Below are 13,158 nucleotides of genomic sequence, written 5' to 3'. Positions count from 1 at the left end.
TGTAGAGACACTTGTACAACCATGTTTGTTGCTGCTCTTTTCCCAATACGTAAGAGATGGAAGCAACCTAAGTGTCCCTCAGCTGACGAGTGGTTAACAAAAATGTGGTGTATTTACACAGTGGAGTTCTATTCAGCAGTAAAGAAAAATGAAATAATGAGATTTGCAGGTAAATGCATGAAATTTCAAACTTCTAGTGAAGGAACATAGACTCAGAGAAACAAACGACGTATGTTCTCCCTCATATGTGGATCCTAGCACCAAATTCTTCTAAATTCCAGGTCCTATTAATAAGATGATGCTACACAGCAGTCCCTTCTCCCTGAAAAAAACTACCATCATCATGACTTCGGCTAAGCCTGATCGCTAAACATAGTCACAACTGGGCTTGTTGACAGTTGTGTTCATTCATTAAAGGAGCCAAGGAGGGTCGCTAGACCCTCACCTGAAATTAACATATTTCAGCTCATGTGTGTTCAACCTAGCTTTTAGAAGCTACATTACAGTTCATTGTCTTTCTTAGACAAAATCTCTCAAACTTAATCTATTTAAAGTAGAAAGACATAAAATGTCTATTAATCTAAATCCTTTTTTAGAATTTCTGATCCTTCTGGCAGCTTCACTGTACATACATATAATTTTTATGATATGCAAAATGCTAGTCTTTGTTTGAGACAATAGTTTTCTTGTTAAATATTTGAATGCAATCTTGAATTGTGGGAGAGCTGAAAATAGAGAACAATGTTGTACAGATAAATGAATTTAGATAGTCCTGACATCAACTTGCCAACAAAACAGTGCATGCGTTAGTGAGCGTGGTATGTTTTATAATACCAAAAATGATTGAAATACTGCATAGTCCTGTATATATTAGCTCTTAAATATCTATACTTTCCCAGAGGTTTTTAATTCTTTGACAAATATTTTCAGCATCCATTATAACTTCCTATTATAAAGTAGAGTGACTTAAATACAATAGAAGTGCATTTCTGTCTCTGGGTAAACACTAGTGGGACTTCCCTGCTCTATGCGTTCTTTGGATAACTAGGCTCATATACCTTAACTTTTCTGCATTTTTTGTCTGCTGTTGAAAGATGACTGATCTCTATCTGAAGTCAAAATTAAATTAAAATTAAATTAATTAGAGAAAACACACAGCAAATAAATTCTAACAATAGATGCAGAATTTGCTATCACTACTGTCTGTGGTAAGTAACAAATCAGAGAAATGCCCATAGCTTTAAGGTAGTCATGTTCTACTATCATCACAGAATGGGCCCACCATCAAACCTTCTTACTTCTTTTAAGATTTTGTTTGGGCCCTAATAATATGCCATATATACATATATATATATATGTATATATGTGTGTGTTTGTATGTATTTATGAACTCATAATTTAAGGTATGAGATTCTGTAAATAGATACATATATGGAATCTATCATCTATGACTAGTTTTATTGTTGACATGAATTGTTTTATGGTTCATATTAAAGTATGGTATTGTCATCCTCTAAGCATATAGTTTTGTTGTTTTCTTATAATTCTAACAGTATATGGTCTGCTTCTATGAAATATCTTAGTGCACCTAAGTTCATAAGTATTATTTCATTCTAGGTGGATTTCTTCTTTATTGAATTTTCTGGCTTAAGCATTAAAATTTTCCCTAGAAAACTTTCTTCACTTTATAATTCTCTCTTTTAAATTATTTATCTAATCACCAGAGGCAGAATGTCTTGACTGGCTAAAATCACCCTGCCTTTTCCTAGCTACACGGAAGCTCCACATTTTTGTCTTAATTGGCCATGTCAACGTACTATTAAGATACTTTGAGATCAAAACCGGTTTCAAGAATGTTATTAACAATTTTTTTAATATTTTCCATTAAAGTTTGTTGTAATTTCAAGTACTTCAGGTATATATGAAGATAGTTGTAATTATGATTGGAATAGCCAGTGTACAAGTTAAATCATTAAATATAAATATTTGTGAGCTTTTAAAACATTTCTAGCATTTATTTTATTTTATTTTTTAAACATTTTTTAAATTATTTTATTTTATGTGTATGTGTGTATTGCCTGCATGTACGTAAGTGCACCCGTGTTGTGCAATGTCCACGGAGGTCAGAAGAGGTTGTCAATTCCCCTGGGACTCGAGTTACGGACAGTTAATAGCTGCCGTGTGAGTTCTGGGATTCAAACCTGGGTCTTCTGCAAGAACAACCAGTGTTCTTAACCACTGAGACATCTCTCCAGCCCCCATTTCTAGCATTTATAAATTTGCTGATCAATATGATGTTTTTATAGATGATTCATTGTCCTTCCACATACTCTCTGAATTAGGTCACTAAAGACATCTGAATTTTGTTTCTGTAGTGGTATTAAAATTGCTCCTAAAGAGCTCAGCTACCTAACTTCCAACTGACACAATTTTATTTGGATAGGAAAAAAAAGAAACTTCTATGACAAGATACAATGGATACTGCTTGTATCTCTATCTCCTTTTAAACAATTTTATGACTTCTCTTTGAATTTTTTTTTAAAAGAAACTGGCATGGGTCTTCAGGATCTTCTATTCTGTGCCCATTTATAGAAGTTTTGACCAAGTTGAAATTTTGGTGCTCCTCCATTAACGCATTCTTCCTTAATTATCTGTTTTGAATCACTGTCATTCTGAGAATGTATTTTATAAAGTCAAGCTCCAAGCATAGATTTCATCCAAATTGCTTATTCTTGAGTGCCAGTCTCTGGCCTTATATTTCCACCGGCATTTGCCATGCATTATGCTCAGTGTTTCCTTACCTTCCTCCTTGGCAACCTCATTGGTCATTCAGAAATAGTAATTCTTCATATATATGTATATATGCATATATACACAAATACATACATATGTAAGCATATTTTATTGTATAAATATGTATTTGGATACTTTATGGTTTTCTGTGTTTCAATATTTTATTTTAAAGAAGATAGCCATGACCTGAATACTAATCTTCCTTTTTCAAAATAAATGTGAGTTCATCTTTCCCGTTTCATTTTAAGTCAAATAATTAAATAGATAACACCAATATACATTTCTTTAAAAAGACCATGTAACAATTACTCACTATATAATAATGGTTATAAGTACTGAAAATAATCCCATTGTGAAGTACAAACATAAGAAATTCACAAGTTACTTGTCCATGGGATAAAATGGTGCCTACCATTAGATATCATTTATTTTGAGTTCCCTCTGCCTGTGCTAGGGGAGGTGTGTGATGATAATATTATATTTTAAAAGAAACTGGCACTATATGGACAAATTTATATCATTAGTAAGGACTAAATAGTAATTGTAAGTGGTTTTGTGGTAGATACAGTAACTGTCCTTCATAAAATAAAATACTGATTTTGGTTACTGTTTATTAAATATGTATTTATTCCTTTTGGCATTTAATACACAGTTTTTTATCATGAAAGTAAGTTCATACTTTGTTCATTTTCTATTCCTTTGTCAGTTTTTCTATATTATTCTGTGATTGTTGTTTCTAGAACACCTATATTCTATGGTATTCGTATAAGTAAAGCTACTAGAAGAGGGGAAGGTGACTGTGTCCTTAACAATATTGTTATTAACTGTTTGAGAGTGTATTTTTATCTACCATTGTAATATCTGCTTATAAATTTGTAACTTATTTAGGGACTAGCATTTATGTGTGTTTTTTCCCTTGTTTAAAGGCAAGAACATATGCTTATGAGTTTTACCAATTTGCCAGTGGGATTTAACATATAAAAGCATTTCATGATGTTTGAGCCAGAATGTCACAAAGTTTTAAAAGTTGTTTAATTTTTTTGAGGCTGTTAGCCTCACCTACTGCATATTCCCATATTGTCTATTAAATATTCTAGCCATCTGGAGTCCTAGTTGCTGTTCAAAAATTAGCTTCAATAAAACCCCACAGTTTACTTGGTTAATAATCAATTAAACACCATCTTACTAAAGAAATAATTTGACTGGTTAATTCTTTTAAATAAATAAGTTATACAAAAAATTATTCATTGGCTGCCTAGGTCTTCACCATATTAAAAAACAATTTAAGTGTCTGTGTAATTATATAGATACATATTCCTTATTGGAATGGAATATACTTTCAGTATAAAACGTAAAACATTGTAAGTACAGATAAGAAAAAAATGTACCATACACACTGTAATTGTAAATCACGCAGTCAAAGAACTTAAGGAAATTAAGTGATCCTTCAGCCAAGATATCTAAATAAATCAAAGTCATAAATTGGATGCATAGAAATAAAATACGTAAGTTTTCTGTTCTTGCAAATTTGAGTTTAATGAATATATAAATTATTTCAAGCATATTAAAATATCCTTATTCTTGCTTGTAAATCAAATTAAAAAATGAATGTGAGTAGAGTTGGGCTCTGTACTAAAAAGTTGTATAATTTTTATGAGTCTCAGTTTCTTGTCTTCTGGTACTCAAATGTTTCTCTATTAGGAAGCCAAATGGTTCTTTTTACTTACTATGCATGACTATCCTGAAGATAGATATCTGGGTTTGTCTGGTGTAGGTACTCAATTTCAATGGCCTGTTCTAAGCTAGAATTTATTAATTTAAATGTCATATGTGTATCAGTGTGATCAAATTAAAAGCACCATGATACCAAAGGGGAAGGAGAAAGATTTTTAACACTCATCCCATCTACATTACTAGGACATATTTTAGTTGACTCCACCCTGAATTACAGCCATGGGCTTAGCTGTCTTGGGATTGTTTTCAACAAGTTCTATTCAGGCATTGTACAGGAAAACCACTCTCTAATGTAAATGTCCCTCTTTCTTTAAGTCAAAATAATTAGTGACCTCTAAAAGCAACAGAACATTAATAGAGAATGGAGGACTTTGGGCAGATAAGTGACTCTCCCTTTAACAGTGCATCCTTGATGCCATTTCCAGACACATGCTGTCTTGAATTTGGCAACTTTGCAGATGTTTCAAAGGGAAGCCATCAGCAGAGTTGTCCTTTTGATTTACTGTAGTTCCAGGTGGTCTTGCATGTATTATCACATGACCTAATCAGAGTCTGCAAAATTCAATAGGTGCAGAGTAAATCTATATATTGTGACTTTGGTGTCACTTTGATAAATGTTACTGGATGTGACAATTATTCTGTTCTCTAGAGACTAAATGTAAGTGCTGAGATTTGGGAATATAATTAGTATCCTGTTATCAATCATTGCATGCAACTCAAAATTTATTCTGACCCACTAAATTTATCTTAGGGGCTCATTAGAATATAAACTTTGAACATATTTTGAACAAATTTCTAGTTCCTGGGTCATCTGTTTAAATAAACTATTAGCAAGCATTCTCAAACCTAGTTTATTCAATTCTTTAATTATAATTTTTTAAACATTTATATATCAATAAAGGTACACAGTACAGATCAGTTATTTTGAAGACAATGAAAATCATCACCTAAAGTTCTCTTTGTTTATAAAGGACATCCTATTTTCAAGACAATTCTATCTCATTAAATACATCAGTCCTAAATACATACATAGGCAAAGTTGATATCATTCCTGATTTATAAATGAATATGTCAGTGCTCAGAAAGAACAAATGCCTCAACTGTGGCTAGTTCCTGAGAGGAAGAACAACCCCTTCCTGATTCCCACTCAAGGATTCTTCTTGTCACACAGCATTACCCCTATTAACCAAGCAAATCAGTGAACCCCTCACATAATGTCAAGAACAGGAAGAGTAGCTCTCAAAGTCAGTGTGCCCAAAGGATCTATTAAAAATGCACCATTGTGTTGGCTAGGTAGTCAAATTGGCATTTTAAATAAATACTTCTGGATATACACTACGGCAAGTGGACAGAAAAACTACACTATGTAAAATTCTAATTTAGAAAAGCACTCTAAAGTCAAATCTTCAGTAATCTGCAAATAACCAGAACAAAGCTATTGTATTTGAACAGAAAAATGAACACTCAAATTGCATACGTTTTATGATATGTGTTTAGTCTGGAGTTGCACAGGTAAAACACAAATGAGTTTGATACCAGAGTTCATGCTGTCTCTGTTGCATTACTTCAGGATTCAAGTAGAGAGGCTGTGTTTGTGGATGCAGCATATTGTTGAATGTCTGTAACTAAGCAGAATACACTGAAGGCAGAATTTCTGTCCTTCTATCCTTCCTCCCTATTCTACTATGTAAAAGCAGGTGGTGCGAAGGAGGTTTGATAGTGGGCTTTAAAATGAAAAGCAATTTGAAGAGCAATTTAAAAAAGGAGCTGACAACAAATCTTCAGGTCTTGATGTGTAAAATAAAAATATTTCAGGGAAATTTTGTTTCAGTACTTAAAGGATCATGAAATAAGGAAAGCTCAGACAGTTGGTTCTCCCTAATTCCCTCAGCCCTTTATCAGTTGTGTCCAAAGGTAGAGCCAAGAGGGAAGTGAAACATGTATACACATAATATATTACATGTATATATGAGGTTTTAAGAACTAACCTGCTACTACCAGGAAAAACAAACAACAAAAGCCTCCATTCTACAAGAAATGTTGAACGTTTAATTACCTGAGTTAAGCAGAGTTCCCAAATCTTTTTATGAGTATATAAGCATTGTGCAAAATAATGGGTTTCATTATGACATTTAAAAAAAATTTTAATATTTATTTATTTTATTTTATGTGTATGTGTGTATTGTCTGTATGAAGGTAAGTGCACCTGTGTTGTGCAATGCCCGCGGAGGATAGAAGAGGCTGTGGGATCCCCTGGAAATGGAGTTACAGACAGCTGTTAGCTGCCATGTGGGTGCTGGGATTTGAACCAGGTCTTCTGCAAGCATAGTCAGTGTTCTTAACCACTGAGCCATCTCTCCAGCCCCCATTATGACATTTTTATAACTATAAATGTTGATCATATTCACATACTCAGCACCCCTCCCTCAATCACTACCTTTTTCCTAATAGATCCATTTCTACTTTAATAATATATTTTTATAGATTCCACATATGAAAGAAAATGTATAATAAATATCTCTCTGACTCTGGCTATTTGTATATTGTATATTGTAAATTATTTTATTGAATTTTTGTGTATTTCATACAGAACATCTTAATCATCTTTATACCCCCTTCCCCATTGGCACCTTCCCATTGTCTGCCCCCCCCCCACCGCCCAAGATTTCATGCATTCTGTCTCTTCTGTTAAAGTCTGTCAAGTCTAGTGTTTCCAGAAGTCCCTCAGTCCAGGTTCATCCACTGGAGTCTAATCAGCCTATCTAGAGTCCCTCCCTTTAAGATCGATCAGCTTTTCTTCACCCAGCAGTAATCAGCTGTCAACAGTTGTTCGGCTAAGATTGGAGCCTGATGCCCATTGTTGGGCTTTTGTCTACTTCTGTTTGCATGAGTCTTGTGCATGCTGACACCATTGCTATAGGTGAATCACATATGATAAGTTAAAGTATCATATGAGCAAGGTCCCAGGAGCCTGTAGGACTTTATTTCCATATAGTCATTCACCTCCTCCCTGGCTCTTACAACCTTTCCACCTCCTCTTCCACAATGGTCCTTGAGCCCTGGGTGGGTGGAGTTTAAAATCGGAGTCCTGTTCAAGGACCCATATTCTGTAGACTCTTATTCTCTACACTTTGGCCCTTCGTTTCCTTTTGTGTTCATAGCCCTCTGTTACGTGAGGGAGCTTCATTGATGAGAGTTGAGAGATGTATTAGTATTTTCTCTACCCATTGTTCTGTGAGTCTTGGGTGTAGACTTGTACTGTAGATGTGTCACTTATGGTTGGGCATTACACAGTCAATTAATCTCTGTGTGTGACCAGTTGTAGAACTCCATAATAATCTCTCTCTGTTGCAAAAGAGGCTTCCTTGATGAATGGTGACTGGGGTACTTATTTGTAAATATAAGGATCCATAGTAGCACATAGTAAGAAATTACATTTGTCTAGGGACCTGACAGCCTTGGGATTTTCTCTAAAATCTGTGATCTCTCCAACCATGTATATTTCACTATGTTTACAATACCATACATGAGTTTCCTCACATTGAGTAGGCTTTAAATTCAATTAGGTAGTTGTTGTTTATCCCCAAGATAAAAGTGCCATTATGGTCCAATATAGTTTGTTATGTCAGTCATTGTTGTGTTTATTAGGCCTTAAAGCTAGGGTTGGACAAGTGATGATGTTCTCCCTTAGCAGCTTACAGTGTTCTCTAAAACTATGTGAGCTAGCCTTCAGAGGAGGTGGCTTCCAGGTCAGTTCCAGCTCCATTGCTCCGGTTCCTGCCTGAAGTATGTCTTGCTTTCAGCAATAGGGTCTTACTTCAAGATCTGGGGGGCAACCAAGGGCTGTGGCAATAGCCTGTGTAATTTTGGGAGTCTCTTGGACTACGCTGGCCAACAACTGTTTTGTTGTTGTTGTTGTTGTTGTTGTTGTTGTTGTTGTTATGTAGCCTTTAGCTGTACACATGGACTCATGTAGAGATATTGCAATGTGTAATTTTTCAGTAGGATTTTGGACTAATATGATTCCCTTAAAACTATGTGAGCTAGCCTTCAGAGGAGGTGGCTTCCAGGTCAGTTCCAGCTCCATTGCTCCGGTTCCTGCCTGAAGTATGTCTTGCTTTCAGCAATAGGGTCTTACTTCAAGATCTGGGGGGCAACCAAGGGCTGTGGCAATAGCCTGTGTAATTTTGGGAGTCTCTTGGACTATGCTGGCCAACAACTGTTTTGTTGTTGTTGTTGTTGTCGTTGTTGTTGTTGTTATGTAGCCTTTAGCTATACACATGCTCTCTCTCTCTCTCTCTCTCTCTCTCCCCTCTCTCTCTCTCTCTCTCCCTGTTTAAACTTCATGCCCTCCCAGTTAAAGTACCCTGCTTTCCCCATTTCTTCCTTGATAATATCTCTGGGTTTTTATACTAGCTAGGCATTATTTATCTCCTCTCTCTCTCTCTCCCTCTCTCTCTCCTCTCTCTCTCTCTCTCCGTCTAAACTTCATGCCCTCCCAGTTAAAGTACCCTGCTTTCCCCATATCTTCCTTGATAATACCTGTCTCCTATGGTCCCACCTCTCTTGAGCTCCTCCTTACCCTTTACCCCCATAGTTCCTTGTATAACATTCCTTCACCCCTTCCCATTTAAATATCCCCATTTTACCCACCTCCTCTTTTGTAAAACCTATCTCCAACATGATTTGATGTAGAATTACGATGGAGACAAACTTCTCTGTTTATGTATCTGAGGGAATTTTAATTGGGTTAATTGAGCTAGGACAAATCACATTAAATGTGAGCAGTACCATCCATGGGTTGGGCTCCTGGTCTGAATAAATAGAAGAAAACAAGCTGAGCACCTTCTCTCATTGCTTTCTGCTTCTTCATAACAGGGGATGTAATGTGACTAGCTGCCACTAGCTCCATACACTGTGCATCCCCCGTTTTGATGGACTAAGTTGCTTTTCTCAGGCATTTTGCTATAGCAATGAGACAAGTAATTAATTACTATGGAATTTCATCTGTTATGGCTGAATACTATTGCAGCGTGTGTGTGTGTGTGTGTGTGTGTGTGTGTGTGTGTATGTGTGTGTGTGCCCACGTACAAGTTTTCTTTATCCATTCACCTGTTGATGTACATTTAAGCTGATATTATAACTTCTCTAGTGTGAGGAGTGCTACAATGAGCATGGATTCAAAGGCATCTCTATTGTAAGTGATTTTTATTCCTTTAGGTATTTATGAAGGAATACTATAACTGAAATATATGGTAGTTTTACTTTTATCTTTTTTATAAATGCCATACTGATTTCAATAGTGCCTGGATTAGTATACATTTTCACCAGCTTTTAGGTACTTATAAAGATCTTCCTGTCACATCCTTCCCAGAATTTGTAGCTTATTTTTTTGGTGATAAGAATTCTGACTGGAACAAGACAGAAATCTCAAATGTAATATTACTGGCATTTCCATTATAGCTAGATACTGAGTGTTTTCATGTATTTATTGGTTATTTGGACCCCCTTTAAAAAGTGTCTCTAGGTCATTTGCCCATTTATTGATTAGATTATTTGCTGTAATGGTGCTAAAAATTTTAATTCTTTTACTATTTGAAAATTAATCCACTGTCAGTTTAAGATTAGCTAGCAAAGATTTATGCCATTCTCTAGACTGCCTCTTCACTCTGCTAATTGCTTTGTTTCCTGCACAGATTATTATTTTAATACAATCCAATTTGTCATTTTTTGCTGTTGTTGCCTGAACTGTCAGAAATTCATGCCTGGACTTTGAGGTTTTCTCTATGTTTTCCCTCTACTAGTTTCAACTTTTAAGGTTTTAGCTGTCTTTGTTGCATTTTGAATTGATTTTTATGCAGAGTGAGAGATAGAGATCTAGTTTTAGTCTTCTATGTTTCAAAATGTACAGCATCAGTTATTAAAGGGTCTTCCTTTCAACATTTTAACTACTTCGTTAAAATCAGGTGGCTGGAGTGGTGGGTCATGCCTTTAATCCCAGCACTCAGGAGGCAGAGGCATGCGGATCTTTGTGAGTTCGAGGCCAGCCTGGTCTACATAGTGAGTGCCAGGACAGCTGGTGCTACAGGGAGACCTGTCTCAAAAAAGACAAAAAAAAAAAAAAAAAAAAAAAAAAAAAAAAAAAAAATTCAGATGGCTGTATCTGCATAGGTTTCTTTCTGGATTGTCCATGCTGTTCTACTGATCTATAGGTCTGTGTTTTGGGCAGTACCAAACTGTGTTTGTTACTATGACCCTGTTGTATTCTTGTGGAACCTCTAAGATTTGTTATTTTGATTAGGATTTCTTTGTCTATTTGTGTTTTTTTGTGTTTCTACACGAATCTTAAGATAGTTTTTCTATTACGGCGGAGAATATCACTAGATTTTTTTCATGAGGATTCTGCTGACTCTGTGGGTCACTTTCAGCAGTGTGGCCATTTTCATAATCATGAATTCTGCCAACTTGAGAATGTAGGTGTTCTTTGCATCTTCTGTGGCTTCATTTTTCCTTCTCTGCTTTTTGTTTTTAGATGTCGAATCTGAAATCTTTGGTTAAGTTTGTTCCATGTTGTACTTTTAATTTTGGGGGAGGTATTGTGTTTAGGATAATTTTTCCTGACTTCTTTTTCATCAGGTTTGTTAGAGGTGAAATCTATTGATTTCTCCCTCAACTCCATCACCCTTTTATGTCCCCCTCTGTACTCACAAACTTTGTAATTTGTTGATTTTATAGCCTCCTATTTTTCTGGACAGTGTTTATCAGACCTAAGAGATTTTTTTCTAGTGTTTTAGGAGTTTTAAAGTATAAAATAATATCTGCACACAGTGAAAATTTGACTTCTTCCTTTCCTGACTGTATTTTATTTCTTTGAATTGTTATGGTAATCTTATTATTCTGATAAGATTACCAACACTGTTTACTACATAGAAAGAATGAAGTTAGACATGCTTGTTTCTTGCATCATCTTAGAGGAAATATTTTCACCATTCATCATAAGTCCAGATATAATTCTGCTATATTTACCCTTTATTTTATTGAGATATAATGGTGATAGCTAAGGTTTCTTTAGGAATTTTAGCATGAAAGTTTCTTAAAATTTTCAAAGTCTTTATTTATTTATTTGTTTATTTGTTTATTTATTTATTTTGCATCTAATGAGATGACAGTGTGACTTTTGCACCTCTACTCATTTTATGTGGCGTATTACATCTACTGATTTGGGTATGTTGGACCAGCCTTTCATTTATAAAGTAAAACCAACTGATCATGTGTATGATCATTTTAATACATTGTTGGATTTCTTTTACAAGTGTTCTAATGAATTTTGTGTCTATTATTAACAAAATTGGCCTATAGTTTTACACCTCTTCCTATTCCTCCCCTTCCTCCTCCTGTTCCTCTCTCCCTTTCCTCCCCCACCCCGAATCCTCTTTGTATCCTAATCTGTTTTTGTACCTAGATAGCCCTGACTTTGTAAAATGTGTTCAGAAATGTTCATTCCCTTTCTGTTTTACGGACTAGTTTGCAAAACACTGGTAATTGTTCTTTCTCACAATTCAGATAAAATTTAACTGTGATTCTATCTGATCATGATCTTTTTGTTGGAAGATTTTTTTATTGCTATTTCAATCTAATAGTTCATTTAAGATCTGCTTAGGTTTCTTTATATCTTCTTGATCATATTCATCTGGAAGTTCATCCATTTCTTTCATGGTTTTCACTTGGGGAATATAACCTTATGATGTGTTTCCTAGTGACCTAGATGGAAATATCTGTTTGTATCACTTTTTTCATCTCTATTTTATTAATTTGGGTCTTCTCTCTTTGGTTAGTTTGGCTAATGTTTTGTCAATCCCATTTATCTTTTCAAAGAGCCAACTCTGTGTCATTGATCCTCTATATAATTATTTTTAAAGATGTATTATTTTTATGTATATATGTGTATGCCTATGAGTTCATATTCACAACATATGTACAGGAGCCTATAGAGGCCAACTGGAGTTATAGGTAGTTTTGATTCTTCAGGTGGGTGCTGAAAACTGAATCCAAGTCCTCTCGAAAAGCAGTGCACTTAACCTCTGAGCCCTCTCTCCTTTTAGTTTCCAATTTCATGGACCCTGGAGGTTTATTGTTTTTCTTTATAAATTTAAGGACTGACTAGCTGTTAGTATTCTAAGGCCTTTAGGTGCATCATTGTTATATATTTGGGATCTTTTAGGTTTCTTAATGTTGTAACAGGTCTGAACTTTGCTCTTTAAATGACTTTTACTTTATTCCACAGATAATGATAAGTATGCCTGAATTTTCATAGAATATTTATAATTACTCTTGGTTTCTATTTTCATTTCATTCTTCTCATCTTTATACTATTTTCAACTAAGCTTAGAACAAATAGGTTTCATTTTGACATTTTATACATTGTACTTGCTTGTATTTAAGTTTCCCTGTGACTTTCCTAATACTCCCTTCCTTCTTCCTGCCAATCTGCTTCTTTCCTCAAATAATTCCCCTTTTGCTTTCACACAAGGAGAGAACTTTCCCAGGAGCAGTGTTACAGGAGGTTTTAGGGTAAAAAACTGGATTTCAGCACCCTCAAAAAAGTAGGTTTGGTCACTTGCCTTGATACAC

The sequence above is a fragment of the Nannospalax galili genome, unplaced genomic scaffold (genome assembly GCF_000622305.1).
Source record: "Nannospalax galili isolate Female #2095 unplaced genomic scaffold, S.galili_v1.0 scaffold1163, whole genome shotgun sequence".
Classification (NCBI taxonomy): domain Eukaryota; kingdom Metazoa; phylum Chordata; class Mammalia; order Rodentia; family Spalacidae; genus Nannospalax; species Nannospalax galili.
This window is presented reverse-complemented; position numbering follows the sequence as displayed.